The 10,479-nt window shown below is 44.3% G+C and overlaps 1 long non-coding RNA gene and 1 pseudogene across 1 annotated transcript; both read left to right on the top strand.

The window, feature by feature from the left end:
- The first annotated feature begins 4,788 nt into the window (after nt 1-4,788).
- On the top strand, nt 4,789-6,477 carry LOC107195977. Its single transcript, XR_001517289.2, has 2 exons — nt 4,789-5,516; nt 6,131-6,477. It is a non-coding gene; the product is annotated as an uncharacterized LOC107195977 (long non-coding RNA).
- Nucleotides 6,478-10,119: 3,642 nt separating this feature from the next.
- Nucleotides 10,120-10,235, top strand: LOC112483413 (annotated as a pseudogene).
- The last annotated feature ends 244 nt before the right edge of the window (nt 10,236-10,479 follow it).

The raw sequence follows: 10,479 nt of genomic DNA, 5'->3' as shown, positions 1-10,479 counted from the left end.
AACGCAATTTTCCTTTCAGAACTGTCGGAGTGGTCTAACGCCATTTCTTCACGAGAGTATATGAATCTCCAAATAGTTGCTGAGCGCCTACCGTGCCTCAGGAGGCCTCTGCAGTGGTTCCTGCTTCAGTGTTAGAGAAGATGCAGAGGGTCAGATAATGGAATTGTTATTTAGATGAAGCCTTCGATATTGCGATTTATCATTAAGATATATATTTGATCTTTTTTGCCATTTCTGGCACGGAGCTAAAACCCTCGGACTATCCTATGTGATGTGAGTGATAAAGGTGTCTCTTGTTAGGTAAATGAGGTGACTTTGGGGTCCCACGTAAGGATGAGGGTTGGTTTCCAGGAGAACCAACCGTGCGATTAGAGGGTTGGAACTTTCAGTCCCACCCGACCCCATTCTGGTGAGGGGAGAGGGGCTAGAAGTTGAACCAATCGGCGGTGGCCAGTGATCTAATCACTCATGTCTGTATAGCGAAGCCTTGAGAGAAACCCAAAGGACAGGATCTGGAAGAGCCGTGTTGGTGAACATGTGGAGATCTGGGGAGAGCGGCCCTCCTGGTACGGTCAAGGGTGCTCTGTGCCCCCTTTTCCATGCCTTGCCCTGTGCATCTCTTTCATCTGGCTGTTCCTGAGTTACATCCTTTTACAATAAATGGATAATCTAGTAAGTGAAACGTTCTCATGAGTTCTGTGAGCTGCTCTAGCAAATTAATTGAACTCAGGGAGAGGGTGGTAGGAACCTGATTTATAGCCAGTTGGTCGATAGTACCGGTGACAACCTGGGCTTGTAATTGGCCTCTGAACTTGGGGGTGGGTGGGTGGGTGCAGTCTTGTAGGACTAAGCCCTTTTTACCTGTTGGATCTGATGCTAAATCCAGATAGTACAGAATTGAGTTGAGTTGTAGCTGGTGTCCTGAAAATTGCTTGGTGATATGGGGGAAAATTATTCCCCTACTAAGGTTGAATTTGGGTCTAGGAACCCAAAATAAAGCCCAACTTTGCCACCCTCTTTACTAAACTAAATAATGCTGTCCACCTACCTGTGCCATGCAGATACGACCTGCACTTTATTTTCTCTGAGATTGAGTTGTCTCCTTTAGTGTCCGCATTCGAGTAAGGCCAGTAGGGGGAGGGCAGGCTCAGAAGCGAGCACCCAGCTCTTATTCATGTCCAAGGTCAGAGATTTTTAAAGTTTTTAAAGGTTTTCATTACGTTAAAACAAGTTCAGTATTTCCAAAGAAAATTGGGGGAGGGCTTCTGTTTACCACCTGCTCACCACTCAGTAGTGGCATTACTAGATGGAGCCCAAGGGTCTCACAGGCCTGGAGCCTAAGAAAGATGTTACCCTTATTTTTGGCGGTCAACTGCCAAATCTCTCGAGCCCTGCCCTCCCTCTTGAACCGCAGTCTGCATCTTTGCTTTCCTGCTGCTGTCCTTTCTCTATGTTTTTAAATCTCTCTCTCTCTCTCTCTCTCTGTGTGTGTGTGTGTGTATGTGTGTAAATGCATTAAAATATACGTAAAATAAAATTTGCCATCCTAACCATTTTTAAGTATACACAGTTCAGTGGTATTAAGTATATTCACATTGTTGTGCAACCATCACAACCATCCATCTCCAAGTCTTTTCATCTTGCAAAACTGACTCTCTGCGCCCATTAAACACTAACTCCCCATTCCCCTCTCCCCTCAGCCCCTGGAAACCACTGTCCTACTTTCTGCCTCTGAATTTGAGTACTCTAGGTACCTCATATAAGTGGAATTATACAGAACTTTTTCTTTGTGACTGGCTTATTTCACCTAGCATGATGTCTTTAAGGTTTACGCGTATCGTAGCACATGTCAGAATTTCCTTCCTTTTGAAGTCTGAATAATATTCCACTGTATACCATATTTTGTTTATTCATTCATCTGTTGATGGATTCTTGGATTTTCTCCACCTTTTGGCTGCCACTTTCTTTTGAACCACCTAGGCCCCTGACTGCCTCCCTCCCTACACCAGTCACACAAATATCCTGGAGGACTTCTCACTTTGAAAAAAAAATAAAAATAAAAACAGCCTTTCTAGGAGGCTGTTAATATGCTTCCTTGGCCCACCCACAGGGTTAGATGCATCTTTCAAGATTGAGCTAGGATCCCGCTTTCTCTAAAATGTCTCCCCCAGGCCTTTCTCAGCTCCAGCTGATCTTTTTCTTCTCTGAAACCCTGCAGCAGTTATTGTCAGCAAGTCTTTTTGGCAATGAATCATGCACTTTTATGACATCTCTTTTGCTATCTAGAACTATTATTGAAACATTTCATTGAGAATCCCGCAATGACCTCTTCCTGTTCTAACTGGATGGTGAACTCCACAAGGGCGTATGTGTGTCTTGTGTGTCTCTGTGCCTACTCGCCCCCATTCCACCCACGTTTGCACAGTATTTCACTCAGAGGTACTTAATACACATGTTTAATATTTCCATTTAAAAGTTATAAACCTGATTGCACTTTAATTCAGTGAAGTAGCTGATCAGGAGCCAACTTCCCAAATTATTTTCTCCGAACCGATTTCCTCATGAGTGGCTTGAAAAAAATGGTCAGATGAAATGTAAGAGAAAGAAATCTTCCTGTTAGCACCAGGGTTAATGGGCACATTTATCTTTGAGAGAGAAGGGAGATTACTATTTAAATGTCTTATTTTTAACTTCTGTGTTTCAGTTAAAGCATTCTTATATACGGTCTTGCATTGGGAATTTGGCAATAATATACACTCTTGGCAGGACACCCAGAGATGATGTTTCCATTTAAACCTATCTGATTAGAAGATGCCTTGACCCGTTCAGGTCTTAAATCACTGTAAAATGCTGACTGTTGCAGGCGTTCTCTATTTTAACTTTTGTTAATGAAAATTGTTACATCTTTGGTATTGTTAAAAATGCCATTCAGCTCTGGTTTGAAATGGAAATTTTATTACAGAATTGCTTCCTCTGCACAGTGGTGCACGGCGTGCAGCCTTTTGTATTTATTCTCTTGCCTTTCCCGGGTTTTCCTGAATAAGCAGCCGTCAGTAATATGTGCAGCTGTAAGTAACAGACACCTGACTCTCAGTGGCTTAAATAGTATATTTGTCTCACATGGTAAGTATAGAGGTAAGCATTTGCTGGAGTTGGTTCAGCTGTTCAGGGATGTCAGCAATGACGTAGGCTTTTTATTTTCACTTGGCCATCTTAACATCATAGCTTCAAGTTTGTTTTGTCGAGCTCCAGGCACCCTCATTAAATACAAGAAGAAGACGGGATGGAGATGGGCATTAGACTTCTCCCCTCTTGCCTTCCCCTTCTATCAGGAATCTTCCAGCAAATTGTCTTTTAGGTCTCATTAGCCACAAGTAGATGACATGGCCACCCTTAGCTGCAAAGGGAGGCTGTCAGGGTACTTGGCATCCCAAATTCTACAGTGGAGGCTGCATGGGCGAAGGGGGTTAGTAACACCTGTTCCTACAGTCATGTGCTGCATAACAACGTTTTGGTCGACGACGGACCACATATGCAACGGAGGTGTATGTGTACTAGGCTATACCGTCTCGATTTGTGAAAGTGCACTCTATGATGTTAATGCAATGACTAAATGTCCTAATGATGCGTTTCTCAGAAGGGATCCCTGTTGTTAAATGGCTCATGACCATGATATTGGCCACAATATATACACCTTGCTTGGGAAATTGTGTAACAGTCTATGGAATTTCTACTCAGCTGCTTTTCACATGCTAGGCGTTAAAGTATTTGTTGAGCTGAAAAGTGATATTTGCCTTGACTTTCAAATTCATATGTAGGAAGCCTTAGTTTCTTAGTTGGGCAGAGCTATAAAAGAGAAGCACACACACACACGCATGCACACTAATCATTTGAAGGTAAGTTACATCATGGCCTTTGGCACCCTTTATAAATACTGTGTTTTTCCCAAGAATAGGGATATTTTCATATAGTACCACAGTATGTTTAGTGTCTTCAATACATTTAACATTGTTACAATACTTTACCATTTATATTCCAATTTTGTTAATTGACCCGATAATTTTCTTTATAGCATTTTCAGTACGGGATCCAGTCTCAGGTAAGGTATTACATTTAGTTGTCATGTCTCTTTAGTCTGGAACACTTCTACAGTGGCAGTGCTTCTTACGAGAGCCCCTTTCTCCTGCTACCTTATGCGAAGATTCCTTAGAAGCAGCAGTTTTCAAAATTTTTGGTCTCAGGGATTCTTTACACTTTTAAAAATTATTGGGGACCCCAAAGCACTTTTTGTTTATGCGAATTATGTTCTTTACTACATTAGAAATTAAAACATATTTAAGAAATATTTTAATTCATTTAAAATAACAATAATAAGTCTCTTGCATGTTAACAAATAATTTTTTGTGAAAAATAACTTTTTCAGAACAGCAAAAATAGAGAAAAGAGTAACATCATCTTACATTTTTGCAACTTTTTTTAAATGTCTTGCTTAATAGAAAACAGTTAGATTCTTATTTCTGTGAGCGCTTTCTAACTATTGTGATACATTATTTTAGTTGAAGTATATGAAGAAAATTCAGTTACGTGCAGATATGTAGCTAGAAAAGGGTGGAGTATTTTAATAGCCTTTTCGGAAAATTGTAAATATTTTTCTTTGATACTACACTAAAACTAGATAAGTGCTAGTTTCTTAAAGACTAGCTGCTATGTGAAATCAGAAACTATATAAATGAACTTTTCCTATTCTCTTACATTAAGATCCACGGGTCTGTCTCGAACTTTGAACCGATGTTATATCATATCATTTGCATATCATATCATTTGGAAAATACTGGTTCACTGAGTTATATAGATCTTCCAAATGTTGACACATTTCATTATACAATATCCAAAAATCACTTTCATACATATCACAACTCATCTCATTGGAGAAATCTTCTAAGTATTGGGAGGCTGTTAAGCTCAGAGTGCCAGTTAACAAGTTTTCCAAAACTAAATTTATCTTGAAAGCTTGAGTTTCAACATTTCATTTTCCTCGAAGTGATAGGCTTATTTTGTTCATTTTCAAGAAAATGTTTGTCATATACTCAAATATGAGTAACCATAGTTCGTCAGTCTCTCTTTCAAGTAAAAACCGTGCTTCGTGAACTGAGGGGCTGGTTGGGCTCGCAACTCCGACAATTACGCATCCGCTTTTCCTAAAGACAGTGTCATACTTGGGGTGCAGCGCAGGCGCTGTGTGCAGCCTTCCCATCTCATCCTGAGGTGTTAGAAAGACTCTGGGTTGAGATTTAGTATGTCATACTTTTTCAGGCTTCATCACGGACATTCTTCAGTGAAACTGGCTTTTTTTCTTCTTCCTTTCTTTTTTCCTTCCCTGAGTGTGTGATGGTGAAGAAAACTCATCCCTGTTGGAGCCACTCCCTCGATTCACTCATCAGCACCGGACCCACCATTGCGTTTGTCACATCAGTGCAAATATCGACACAGCGGAAAGGGCAGAGAGCATCTCCGCGGTATATGGAAATAGTTTTGACAGGGCAGATCCCCTGAAAGAGTCCACAGGACTACGCTTTGAGAACCACTGCCTTAGATGACAGTGTGGTGCCGGCCTGACTGCCGCTTGGAACTGGCTGGTCACTGTCGGCTCTGCCCCTTTCTCTTTATGCATTTCTTGGCCTAGGTGACATTGCCTGAGATTTTTTTTTTAAAGAATTGATCATTTCTCACTCACCTGTAATTTTATCTCATGTAATATCATGGTGAGTATGCAAGGTATAATTAATACCATTGCTTTAAGAGAAAACAGTGCAGCTCTAGATATATACCAGGGCTATCTTGGTTTGCTACAGCCAAATAAACCTAACAGTCTGTTAAGGTTTTGCAAATTAGAATACCATAGATGTGCTTCTTATTTAATGCCCCTGTGTGAGAATGTCTGTAAGGAACATTGAGTTAGGTGAGTCAGGTCACAGCAGTATGTTCAGCCTTAGTCTACCCGTGGCCCAGGCCAGCTGCTGAAAAGGTGGGCTGTGCACTCCAATGAAAACTCTGCCCACAGAGTGGGGCCCTCTTGTTTCTTGCTTCCTTTGCATTGAATGGGGATAATAGTTTTTCATTCTAATTCCAGATGAGGCTGATTGGCCATCTCTGTTGTAGAGTTGGAGCTTTTAATTATCTGCAGCAGCCGGCAGCCATAGAAGAGCCGATAAGCAACAGAGCCATCAACACTTGAACAACACATGTCGGCGCTGATTAGCGCGGCTGGTTAGAGTGGGGACTAATGAGGCCAAGGTCACGGACGTGGCCCTGCAGCCCAGGTAGCTGGGCCACACTCCAGACTGCCGCCCCTCCCTGTCAGCTGCCTCACAGATGCACACTGCCTTCTGGACTGGGGCCAGGGAGGCCCCAGCCAGCAGTCAGCACGGGCTCCTTTTGTTTAAAACCAAACAAAATAAAAACAGGTTCTCTAATGTACCACCCTCTGTGATCCCTCTCTAGGAATATCAGACTTAATTATTTAAATTTAATTTGTTAGCCATTTGGTGGTTAATTTTTAAAAAACCTAATGATTTATTAGCATTCGTATAATAAACAACATTTAATATCTATTAATGAGAGTTCAAATAGATCAACTATTTAATTTCTTAATAAAAATGAATCAGAAAAGTATTACTTAGAAGGCACTCCATACTGTGAGCATGTGCTCTGCATGTTTTGTGACCTGGGCTCTTTCCCATTAGAGGAATCAGAATCGGAGCGGAGAATGGAGCCGTTTTGTCCTTCTGCCAGCAGCTCTGACTTCTAAGAGGAAAGCACGGGATTGGGGAAGGGGCACAGCGGATTGTCTGTTTAGCACACAGATATCACAAACTAATGACAATGGAGTCTGCTGTGTCCCCTCATCTCTCTTTTCCACTATGTACACCCAGTGATGCTGATGAGGCAGGCTGGGCCCCATGTCACACCCAGGAAGAGTGGGAGGAAGGTGCAAACTGGCTTAAGAAAAAGGCCCTACAGAAATGCACATGCAAATAACTCCGGCCTATTCTTGCCTACTGTGAACCTCATCAGTCTTCACTGTCACGTTTTCATTGAGTGGCTGCTAATATCTTTAAAAAGGGGAGGAGGCGGGGAGTTGAGTTCTGCAATGCAGTTCCAGCTGGTGAAATTCGGAGGCAAGAGGTACTGAGCATCATCATGACTTGGGCCCCTCTACCTCCCCAAACAGGGGTTCCTTACCGAACAGTAGCAGCACCTGATTTAAAAGCCGCATGGCACCATCCCTGTGAGTGATAGGTGCTGGGCACAGAGAGAATTCACCACAGTGTGGGCCCCTCCTTTCCCAAAACCCTCCAGTTAAACGTTGTCTCTGGAGTTGTAAGTGGCCTGAGCTCCGGGCCCCCCGGGGTTTGCAGCCTGACTGTGGATCTCGACAGTCCTTCCTGGGAGGGGCAATGTGCGGCATTGGAAACCCAGTTTAATTGAGTAAAGGATTAGCCATTTCAGCTCCCGGTGGTGTTGCGGGTGAACTCTGTGCTTCCAACCGTCGATGTGCTTTGGCCCAATTAGGGAGTCAGCTGCAGCCTGGGGCGCAGGCAGTCGTATTGCCTGCTGTCTGATATTTTGCCAACTTGCTTTAGTGCAATCACTCCGCTGAACTGGGATGATGTTTCAATTTAGACTCCTGCTCAGTCAGGACTCTTCAGAGCCTCATTGTCTGGGAGTGGGCGTCCTGCCTGTTACCTCTCTCTCCTCCTGCCTGTCCTCTCTTGGATACCACCGTGACACTGCTCCAACGCCAAGTGAGTTGTTAGTGTCCCCGGGCTGCGGTTGGCAGGTTTCCACTCTCCCAGGAGCGGCAGCAGGTTTGCAGGGGAAGGTCCTAGGCTCTTGAAGTGCGAGCTTGGTGCCTTGACACTTGGAGTCCTGATGTTCTTCGTGAGTCTGCATTCATGAGCAAGCAGCATTTGCACAGTTGTTGCTGGGGAATATTAGGGGTTATAATCATTTCACGCCCTCACTTTGTAGATAAAGAGCATGCAGTTGACTTACCCAGGCTTCCGCAGCTCTAGAGGTAGAACAGAGGTGAGAATGTAGGCTTTCCAACTCCAAGGCCAGTGACCTGGCCAAGATACTGAGCTAAGTTACAGGGACAAAGGGGGCAGGGCATGAAGCTGGGTCTGGAGCAAAGCAGGCATGGGGACACCTTACTCTGCAGCTTCCCCCATGGCCAGATTTATGGCCTCCCCTTTACTCTCTTATTCTTGATGCTCTGGCCTTGCTAGCCACTGTTTTGTTTTTTGAATATTCCTTCCAAGGTCAAGGCTCCTGCACTTGGCTATTTCTCCTTCCAGGACGGGAGCTTCCTCCCCCAGCCCTTCTCATCTCTGCACTCAGCTCGTCTTACTCCTCAGAGAAGCCTGCCCTGGCTACCCGTCCGACCAGAAGTCCTACCTCCAGTTTCCATTTCATCACCCAGTTTCTTTCCTTCTGTCATTATTTTGTCTGTCTGTCTGCTTTTTTGTCTGGTTTCTGTTTATCTTCCCCCAAGACAGCAGAAGCCAGGTCTCTTATTCCCTGTTGACTCCCTACTGCCTGGAACGGGACGTGGCCAGGGAATGGTTCTGGATAGATAGATATTAAATGACTAATCAAGTAGGGAGATGAACTTGATCTATAGCATCTTTTTCAGAAAAGCTCTCTGTTATCAACCAGACTCCATTTGCCATCTTTAGGGGCTGAGGGGAAACATCGTAGATTGAAGGGTGGTGTGAGATTCAGCTCGTCATTCACAATGAGCATCCTGGAGAGGGCTTTTATGATTCCACCGTGGCATCTGCCTGTCAGGGACCACGTTGCGCAGCTCCTGGGAGCACCATCCTGTGGTTTCTCTGTTAATGATGAGCCTATAGTTGTTCCACAGAGTGGTCCGCAGAGGCTTCCTTATCTTAGAGTAAGGCTGATCATGGTCAGGCCAGTGGCAGCAGAGGCAGGTTGCAAAGTTCTGGGCACTGGACTCAGATCTTTAACCAGGGTGGGACAAGTGCTAGGGGAGCTACAGCTTAGGGGACAGGGACAGCCCCAGAGTCAGAATCCAGCAGCGAGTTTGGATTTACAATTGTGTAGTAATTGGGGCCGGTGATGATGAAAAGGAGGGAGAGCCACTGGTTTTCCAAGAGACAGTGAGCAAGGGAGGGGACAAGCCCAGAGTGAGGGTGACTAGAGGAGCCAGCGAGAGGCTCTTAGGAGCGAGAGATCTAAGTAGGTAGCGAAGAGAGAGGAGAGAGGTCTGTCAGCAGGTGACAGGGCCCTAGCCACCAGGGCAGGACCTGGAAACGGGAACTGCCAGGGCAAGGGGCTGGATTATCAGGCAGGTAACCTGATTACCAGAACTGGAAATAGGGTCGAAATCCAGTCACCAGAACTTGTCAGGGGCCCAGAGCTCCTCAATCCCTCTCCTAAGGGATGGTCCTAAAAGAGCCAGGGGAGACCTGTCAGTGCGACCTGTGGCTTCTGCTTGGGGGGTGGGGGCGGTGGGGGAGGTTTGCGGCGGGGGAGGGGGGGGGGGTGGGCTCAGAGTCCCAGGGAGGCCTGGGGAGAGCTTACCACAACTGAGAACTGTATAGAGGAAAAAAATTCTGATCATCTAATACATTAAATACAATCGTTTTTCATGGAATAAACATTTATTACCATTGCATTCTTTTGGGATGGTGTATGAGAAGAATGCATATCCCTCTTTGGCAATTAACAAGGTTTTTTTTTCCACACTGACACAGAAGGATTCGCAAGTCAGCTCACTGCTCTGATCTCCTGGTGTGTGGTCTCTCATGCAGAAACCTCAGCAAGAAAACCAGAATTCACTCTGTCCTGCAAACACCCGCTCCCTCCCTTTGGATATGAGCAAGGACACATAAGGCCAAACATATTCGAGACTATCCATGGAAAGTCTCATGAAAATTAGTGTAAAGTATGATTTTAAATATGGCTGTTGCCAGGGGTTAGAGGAGAGGGAGGGATGACTAGGCAGAGCACAGGATTTTTAGGGCAGTGAAACTGTTCTGGAATGACATTTGTCAAAGCCCATAGAATGTACAACACCAAGAATGAACCCTAGTCTATGGCCATGCCACTCTGAACGTGCCTGATCTTGTCTGATCTCGGAAGCTAAGCAGGGTTGGGCCTGGTTAGTACTTGGATAGGAGACCACCTAGGACCAGGTGCTGTAGGCGTAAAACAAACAAACAAACAAACAAATTCCTTTCGGGCCATGTTTGATAAATAAAATTAAAAAAAAAAAAAAAGAATGAACCCTAATATAAACTATAGACTTGAGTTCATAATAATGTATCAGTATTGGATCATCAAATGTGCCACACTAATGCAAGATGCTAATAATAAGAAAATGTGTGTGTATATAAATAAAATTAAGTGTGTGCGCATGCGTGTGCGTGTGTGCGTGTGCATGTGCGTGTG

Source organism: Pteropus alecto, unplaced genomic scaffold (genome assembly GCF_000325575.1).
Source record: "Pteropus alecto unplaced genomic scaffold, ASM32557v1 scaffold24, whole genome shotgun sequence".
Classification (NCBI taxonomy): domain Eukaryota; kingdom Metazoa; phylum Chordata; class Mammalia; order Chiroptera; family Pteropodidae; genus Pteropus; species Pteropus alecto.
This window is presented reverse-complemented; position numbering and strand designations above follow the sequence as displayed.